Raw genomic sequence first — 9710 nt, 5'->3', positions numbered from 1 at the left:
GAGAACTCCGCTGTGCACTGTTGGCCCAGTCCAATTCGGCCCGCCTCTGTTTTTTGTTCAGATCTACAATTTGTCTATTTTTCCAGAGGAGAGCATTTTTGCAGGAAAACCCTTGTGGATCATGCATATAATAACTCATGAACCGTGCATCGTATCTAAATAAGTTATATATGAAACTTGCTTAGAATTTTGTCTAGTTTCATAATATCCAACTTTCATCAATGTTTGAAATGTTAAAAATGCTGTTTGATTAAATTTGCTCCTATGTCATGTTAAAATGCTTTAATTCATAACTAAATAACCGTAGCTCGGATTTAAACAAACTTTATATGTAAATGGGGTAGAAAAGTGCCTAGTTTAACATGGTGGCATCACTTTGCATGTTTAACAACTATAAAATATGGTTTAGGGCAGAACAGTACCAAATCTATAATATGCTCATGAGGAGTTTCCGGATTTGTTGTTCGATGTTCCGGCCTCATTCAAACTTGCCTAGATAGGTAGTTTTATTGTGCTTCACCCTCTTGCCATGTTAATAAACATTTAATCTTGTTGGGTACATAAATGAGAGAGAACTAAATAAGTCATGTGGTGTTTTCTTCAATATGCAACTTCGTTGCATAATGAGCTCCACTTAATTTGTAGGATTGTTTGTGCATTTTGCCATGCCATGCCATGTATCATTAAACCGGACATACATCATACTTGGTTGTGCATCATACCATGTCCATGTGTGGTTTGTTTACTATGTTGTGTGCTTCTTTCCGGTGTTTGCTTCTTCGGGTTGGTTCTGGTAACTTCGCGTTTGTGAGGAACCGTTCGTCTACGTCCGTTTGTCTTCTTCATGGACTCGTTCTTCTTCCTTGCGGGATTTCAGGCAAGATGATCATACCCTAGAAATCACTTCTATCTTTGCTTGCTTAGTTGCTCGCTCTTTTTCTATGCCTATGCTGCGATACCAACCCCTTGCTTTTCATGCCTCCCATATTGTTGAACCAAGCCTCTAACCCACCTTGTCCTAGCAAACGGTTGTTTGGCTATGTTACCGCTTTGATCAACCCCTCTTATAGCGTTGTTAGTTGCAGGAGAAGATCGAAGTTTGTTCCTTGTTGGAACATGGAGATGTTGTTCCTTGTTGGAACATGTTTACTTGTTGGGATATCACATTATATCTTATTTAATTAATGCATCTATATACTTGGTAAAGGGTGGAAGGCTCGGCCTTATGCCCGGTGTTTTGTTCCATTCTTGCCGCCCTAGTTTCCGTCATATCGGTTTTATGTTCCCGGATTTTGCGTTCCTTACGCGGTTGGGTTATAATGGGATCCCCTTGACAGTTCGCTTTGAATAAAACTCCTTCAGCAAGGCCCAACCTTGGTTTTACCATTCGCCACCTAGCCTTTTTCCCTTGGGAGTCGCGCATCCCGAGGGTCATCTTATTTTAACCCCCCCGGGCCAGTGCTTGTCTAAGCATTGGTCCAACCCAGAGCACCGTGCGGGGCTTTCCCTTGGCAACTTGGGTTACGTTGGCTCCCGTACGCTTAGCTTATCCGGTGTGCCCTGAGAACGAGATATGTGCAGCTCCTATCAGGATGTCGGCGCATCGGGTGGTCTTGCTGGACTTGTTTTACCATTGTCGAGGATGTCTTGAAGAACCGGGATACCGAGTCTGATCGGAATGTCTCGGGAGGAGGTCTATTCCTTTGTTGACCGTGAGAGCTTGTCATGGGCTAAGTTGGGACACCCCTGCAGGGATTTGAACTTTCGAAAGCCATGCCCGCGGTTATGGGCAGATGGGAATTTGTTAATGCCCGGTTGTAGAAAACCTGAAGTTGACCTTAATTAAAATGTATCAACCGCGTGTGTAACCGTGATGGTCTCTTTCCGGCGGAGTCCGGGAAGTGAACACGGTTGTTGGAGTTATGCTTGACGTAGGTTGTTTTAGGATCACTTCTTGATCATACTTTTATCGACCGTGCTTTGCCTTCTCTTCTCGCTCTCTTTTGCGTATGTTAGCCACCTTATATGCTAGTCGCTTGCTGCAGCTCCACCTCATACCTTTACCTTACCCATAAGCTTAAATAGTCTTGATCGCGAGGGTGTGAGATTGCTGAGTCCTCGTGACTCACAGATACTTCCAAAACCAGCTTGCAGGTGCCGATGAGTCCGTGCAGATGACGCAACCAAGCTCAAGGAGGAGCTCGTTGAAGATCTTGTCCTTTATGTTGTTTCGTTCTAGTTGATCAGTAGTGGAGCCCAGTTGGGGTCGATCGGGGACCTTGTCGCATTTGGGGTTCTTCTTTTATTTTGGTTCCGTAGTCGGACCTTGATTGTATCTGGATGATGTAATGCTTTATTCATGTATTGTGTGAAGTGGCGATTGTAAGCCAACTATGTATCTCTTTTCCCTTATGTATTACATGGGTTGTTTGCGAAGATTACCTCACTTGCGACATTGCTTTCAATGCGGTTATGCCTCTAAGTCGTGCTTCGACACGTGGGAGATATAGCCGCATTTGAGGGCGTTACACCCCCCCCCCCAATGAGGAGGCCGATTGGGAGAAGGAAAAGAGGGGGTTCGGCCCTCCTTCCCTTTTTCTCTCCGGTGTTTTATGGAAGGGGGCGCCACTTGGGGAAACCCCAAGTAGGATTCAGATCCTACTTGGGGCGCACCCTGGCCGCCTCCCCTCTCCCTCCCACCTATATATTTGTGGGGGGCGCCCCTAGCACACCCCATACAATTGCCTAGCCATGTGTGGTGCCCCCTCCACCGTTTACGTCTCCGGTCATATTTTCGTAGTGATTAGGCGAAGCCCTGCGGAGATCACTTCACCATCATTGTCACCATGCCACCGTGCAAATGGAACTCATCTACTACCTCGACATCTTGCTGGATCAAGAAGGTGAGGGACGTCACCGAGCTGAACGTGTGTTGAACTTGGAGGTGACGTACGTTCGGTACTTGATCGGTTGGAGCTAGAAGAAGTTCGACTACATAAACCACGTTGTCAAACGCTTCCACTTATGGTCTACGAGGGTACGTAGACATACTCCCCCCCCCATTGTTGCTATGCATCTCCATGGATAGATCATTGCGTGTGCGTTGAATTTTTCTCTTCCATGCAACGTTTCCCAACAGTGGCATAATGAGCCAGGTCTATGCGTAGATGATATGTACGAGTAGAACAAAAAGAGTTGTGTGCGGTGATAGTCATACTGCTTACCACCAACATCTTATTTTCATTCGGCGGTATTCAGGGATGAAGCGGTCCGGACCAACCTTACATGTCCATGTATGATACGTCTCCAACCTATCTATAATTTTTTATTGTTCCATGCTGTTATATTATCAATCTTGAATGTTTTATAATCATTTTATATCATTTTTGGGTACTAACCTATTGACATAGTGCCAAGTGCCAGTTCCTATTTTTTCCATGTTTTTTTACATCGCAGAAAATCAATATCAGATGGAGTCCAAATGCCACGAAACTTTACAGAGATTTTTTATGGACCAAAAGGAACATGTTGGGCCCTGGTTGCACCTGGGGGAGTCCTGAGGAGGGGACAACCCACCAGGGCGCGCCAGGAGGCCCGGCACGCCTTGGTGGGTTGTGCCCACCTCGGGTGCCCCCCGGATAGCCTCTTTGCTCTATAAATACCCCAATATTTTTAGAACCCTAGGGGAGTCGACGAAATATTCATCCAGCCGACGTAGAGTCCAGAACCACCAGATCCAATCTAGACACCATCTCGGATGGGGTTCACCACCTCCATTGGTGCCTCTCCGATGATGCATGAGTAGTTCTTTGTAGACCTTTGGGTCCGTTGTTAGTATCTAGATGGCTTCATCTCTCTCTCTTGATTCTCAATACAATGGTCTCTTGGAGATCCATATGATGTAACTCTTTTGCGGTGTATTTGTTGGGATCCGATGAACTTCGAGTTTATGGTCAGATCTATCTTTTTATATCCATGAAAGTATTTGAGTTTCTTTGATCTCTTTTATGCATGATTGCTTATAGCCTCGTATTTCTTCTCCGATATTTGGGTTTTGTTTGGCCAACTTGATCTATTTATCTTGCAATGGGAAGAGGTGCTTTGTAGTGGGTTCAATCTTACGGTGCTTGATCCCAGTGACAGAAAGGGAAACGGCACATATGTATCATTGCTACTAAGGATAAAATGATGGGGTCTATCTCTACATAGATAGATCTTGTCTACATCATGTCATCGTTCTTATTGCATTACTCCGTTTCTCCACGAACTTAATACACTAGATGCATGCTCGATAGCGGTTGACGTCTGGAGTAATAGTAATAGATGCAGGCAGGAGTCGGTCTACTAATCTTGGACGTGATGCCTATATAATGATCATTGCCTGGATATCGTCATAATTATTTGAAGTTCTATCAATTGCCCAATAGTAATTTGTTCACCCACTGCTTTGCTATTTTTCTCGAGAGAAGCCACTAGTGAAACCTACGGCCCCCGGGTCTTCTTTGTCATATTATTTGCCTTTGCCATCTATTTTTATTTGATTTTATTTTTGGATCTATTAATCCAAAAATACTTTGCTGCACTTTATTTTATTTGCCATATATTTATTCAATCTGTTATAACCTTTTTCCCGTCACGCACCAATTTTTGGCACCGTTACCCGAAAGGGATTGACAACCCCTTTAACACGTCGGGTTGCGAGGATTTGTTACCTATGTGCAGGGGCTGTTTACGTTGTGTTGCTTGGTTCTCCTACTGGTTCGATGACCTTTGTTTCATATCTGAGGGAAATACCTACCGCCGCTGTGCTGCATCATCCCTTCCTCTTTGGGGAAATACCGACGTAGCTTCAAGCGACATCAAAAGGAATTTCTAGCACCGTTGCCGAGGAGGATCTTCAACATATACCAGGTTCCTAATCACAAATCTCATCTCCTTGCAATTTACATTATTTGCCATTTGCCTCTTGTTTTTATCTCCCCCACTTCACAAAATTTTGCCATTTTATTCGCCTCTCTTTTTTGTTTGTCGTTCTCTTGCTTTTTAGTCTCGATGGCTAGTGTGCCTACTCCTCCTTTGTCACCAGATTTTGAAGTGCTTTACTTCAAGCAAAAACAAGGAGAAAATTTAAAAGATGCTTGGTATAGGCTTATGGAATCGTATCTTATTTCCAATTTAAAGGGGGACACTAAGGTTTTGCTTCGTAATTTTTACATAGGATTGGCTTTGCATCATAGAAAACTCCTAGATTTTGCCGCTAAAGGGAATTTTATTGAGCTTGATGCCAATGCTGCCTATGAAATTTTAGAAGGAATTTTGGGGATTCCACCTCAAAAGAAGGGATTTACTTTCACCCTAGAGGGAGTTCAAATGTTGGACAAACTTGGTGACTTGCATAAACACATGGTTGAATTACAAAAATATAATGAACCCCTCAAACATCTCAATGGTAGTATCAATCGCATGAATACCTTGATTACTCTTTGTAACAAGCGATTGATTATTTTGGATCTAAAGATGGTTTCTTTTCCAGAGAATTTAGGGAAGCATAAAGAGCCTCCCAGGTTTGAGAAAACCCTTACAAAAGTTGCCAAAATTTCGGAAGACAAAACTTAGATCCTTGCTTTATGCCTAGCTAAGGACGTAAAATTTTAGCGCTTGTTGGGAGGCAACCCAATGAATAAATTTTATTTTTGCTTTTTGTTTCCTGTTTTTGAGTGTTAGCACAATTATTCTACTGTTATGATTGTTTTTTTAATGTTTTAATTACTGTTTGTGCCAAATAAAGCCTTTAGGATCTTCTTGGGTGACAGTTGTTTGATCTTGCTGAAAAAACAGAAACTTTTGTGCTCACGAAAATATTTATCATTTTTTACTAGAGAGTGATAAACTACTCATTCCAATTGCAGTAGATCAATATACAAATTTCTCAGGCCGTCCTAATTTTTCAGAATTTTTGGAGTTACAGAAGTATTCGAAATAGTCAGATTACTACAGACTGTTCTGTTTTGACAAATTCTGTTTTCTTTGTATTGTGTGCTTATTTTGATGGCTCTATGGTTTTCTTTGATGAGTTTTTGCCATAGAAAAGTTGGAATACAGTAGACATAATACAAAAACAAAATATGAATTGGTTTGATACAACACTTATAGTAGTGATTTATTATTCTTATACTAACCGATCTCACGAAGGTTTTGTTGAGTTTTGTGTGATTGAAGTTTTCAAGTTTTGGGTTATCTTACGATGGATGAAGGAAGGATGGAAGAGCCTAAGCTTGGGGACGCCCCGACATCCCAAGCTATTATCCAAAAATGAGAAACCAACTAAGCTTGGGGATGCCCCCGAGTGGCATCCCCGCTTTCTTCCAACGATCATCGATATTTTACTCGAAACTATATTTTTATTCGTCACATGATATGTGTTTTTCTTGGAGCGTATTGTATGATATGAGTCTTTGCTTGTTTTATTTTGTGTTTTAAGTCATCAATCCTTGCTGTACACACCTATTTGGGAGAGCCAAAATTATGTCATGACTTGTTAAAATTGCTCTCTATGCTTCACTTAAATTTTTATGAGCAATGGACTTGCTCTAGTGCTTCACTTATATCTTTTTGAGCACGGTGTGCTTAGTATTTTCAAGAAATTCTCTCTTGCTTAACTTAAATTAATTTGAGAGAAAGAAAAATATATTATGCTCACGATCTTCACTTATATTTGTTGGAGCTTGTCAAAATCAACACATGAAAATTAGTCCCAAAGTGATAGATATCCAAGAAGGATATAATAAAAACTTTCTTGAAGACCATTGGCAAAATAAACTTGATTCTTAGTAATAGTTTTGAGATATGATGATGTGATATGTGAGTCATCTTGATGAGTAATTATGCTTTAGTAAGAATATTGGTGTTAAGGTTTGTGATTCCGTATGCAAGTACGAAAGTCAATAGTCATGCAATGAAATTATATCCTACTTGTGGTGCATTATTCGGTGTTATTTATGTTTAATGCTTGCTTATGAGATTATTCGTTTCTTAGTTGGTCGCTTCCCAATCTTTTGCTAGCCTTCATTTTGCACTAAGTATGATCACTACTTGTGCATCCAAAAACCTTTAACCCAGTTTTGCCACATGAGTCCACTATATCTACCTATATGCGGTATTCTTTTGCCGTTCTAAGAAAATTTGCATGTGCCATCTCCAATTTTCAAAACAAAAACTTCTCTTTTGTGTGTTTGTTTCGCTCGTGGAGCGGTGAGGGGTGGCTAATATTTTCCATGCTAGAGCTGTTATTATCAAGATGCGTGTTTATTCACTTGTCATTGCACAAGAGTAAGGCAAAGGTATTAGGGATGCCTAGTCCCGAAATGCAAAAAAAATTGAATTTACTTTATGTTATCAAATAATAAATTCCTTGGAAAGTGTTGGTATGGAGGGCAACCGTGGATACAACTAGCCATGGAAAGTGAAAGTTATGGTGGAAAAAGGAATAAACTTTATTTTTCTGTTTGGGAACCACCTATGATATCTATGCATGGAAAGTATTGGGAACTCTAAGTCATTTTCGTTGGTGGGATGGATACACCTCTCAAAATGTTTTTATCTCTAAGTTTTTTTCTTTGAGCTCTGGCACCTCTACAAATCCCTACTTCCCTCTGCGAAGGGCCTTTCTTTTTACTTTATGTAATTTTTATTTTTAAATTTGAGTCTCCATCTTCTCTTATAAAAGCACCAACTAGGAGGCAATATGATCATACTTAAGTATTGGGTGTAGCTAATATTCGAGTGTGTTTCACGAATGGATCAATGTTTGAGCATGATGGGCTAGGGATAACTTATTTTAGCGTTGATATTTTGAAAGATATGGTTGCTTGTTGATATGCTTGAGTATATAAATTATCATGTCAAAACTAGACTATTGCTTTGAACAACTAAAAGTCCAATTTTCCATGCTATAAAGAAAAGAATATGATATGACATGATAGGCAGCATTCCACATCAAAAATTCTGTTTTTATCACTTACCTACTCGAGGACGAGTAGGAGTTAAGCTTGGGGATGCTGATATGTATCCAACGTATCTATAACTTTGATTGTTTCATGTTGTTATATTATCAATCTTGGATGTTTTATAATCATTTTGTATCATTTTTGGTACTAACCTATTGACATAGTGCCAAGTGCCAGTTCCTATTTTTTCCGTGTTTTTTACATCGCAGAAAATCAATATCAGACGGAGTCCAAATGCCATGAAACTTTATGGAGTTTTTTATGGACCAGCCTGGTTGCACCTGGGGGGAGTCCCAAAGAGGGGACAACCCACCAGGGCGCGCGAGGAGGCCCAGGCTGTAACACCCATGATGCGGCTATATCTCCCACGTGTCGGGGCATGACTTAGAGGCATAGCCGCATGGTAGGTTTGTCGCAAGAGGGGTAATCTTCACACAATCCCAAGTACTAAATAAGAATGGGATAAAGAGTTGGATTACAATCGCCACTTCACACAAATACAAGTTATACATACATCATCCAGCATACAATCAAGGTCCGACTACGGAACCAAAATAAAAGAAGACAACCCCTAATGCTAGATCCTCGATCGCCCCAACTGGGCTCCGCTACTGATCAACTGGAAACGAAACAACACAACGAACATGATCTTCATCGAGCTCTCACTTGAGCTGGGTTGCGTCACCTGCACTGGTATCATCGACGCCTGCAACTGTTTGGAAGTATCTGTGAGTCACAAGGACTCAGCAATCTCACACCTGCGAGATCAAGACTATATAAGCTTATGGGTAGGAGAAGGTAGTGAGGTGGAGCTGCAACAAGCACTAAGCATATATGGTGGCTAACATACGCAAATAAGAGCGACAAGAGAAGCAAAGCATGATCGTGAACTAGAAGTGATCAAGAAGTGATCCTAAGACTACTTATGTTCAAGCATAACACAAGAACCATGTTCACTTCCCGGACTCCGCCGGAAAGAGACCATCACGGCTACACACGCGGTTGATGCATTTTAATTAATTTAAGTGTCAAGTTCTGTACAACCGGACATTAACAAATTCCCATCTGCCCATAACTGCGGGCACGACTTTTGAAAGTTCAAAACCTGCAGGGGTGTCCCAACTTAGCCCATCACAAGCTCTCACGGTCAACGAAGGATATTCCTTCTCCCAGGAAGACCCGATCAGACTCGGAATCCCGGTTACAAGACATTTCAACAATGGTAAAACAAGACCAGCAAAGCCGCCCGAATGTGCCGACAAATCCCGATAGGAGCTGCACATATCTCGTTATCAGGGCACACCGGATTGTGCAAACTTCTGGTAGGCCAACCCAGAGTTGCCCCTGGTGGCCACCGCCGGCTGACAGGTTGGAACAACACTCAGAGGAGCACTGGCCCCCGGGGGGGGGGGTTAAAATAAAGATGACCCTCGGGCTCCGGAAACCCAAGGGAAAAAGGCTAGGTGAGGCAAATGGTAAAACCAAGGTTGGGCCTTGCTGGAGGAGTTTTATTCAAAGCAAACTGTCAAGGGGTTCCCATAACACCCAACCGCGTAAGGAACGCAAAATCAAGGAACGTAACACCGGTATGACGGAAACTAGGGCGGCAAGAGTGGAACAAAACACCAGGCATAAGGCCGAGCCTTCCACTATATAGGTGCGTTAAAGTGAACAAGATATAATAATAATGATATCCCAAACGAT

This window comes from Triticum aestivum, chromosome 3A (assembly GCF_018294505.1).
Source record: "Triticum aestivum cultivar Chinese Spring chromosome 3A, IWGSC CS RefSeq v2.1, whole genome shotgun sequence".
NCBI lineage: Eukaryota > Viridiplantae > Streptophyta > Magnoliopsida > Poales > Poaceae > Triticum > Triticum aestivum.
This window is presented reverse-complemented; position numbering follows the sequence as displayed.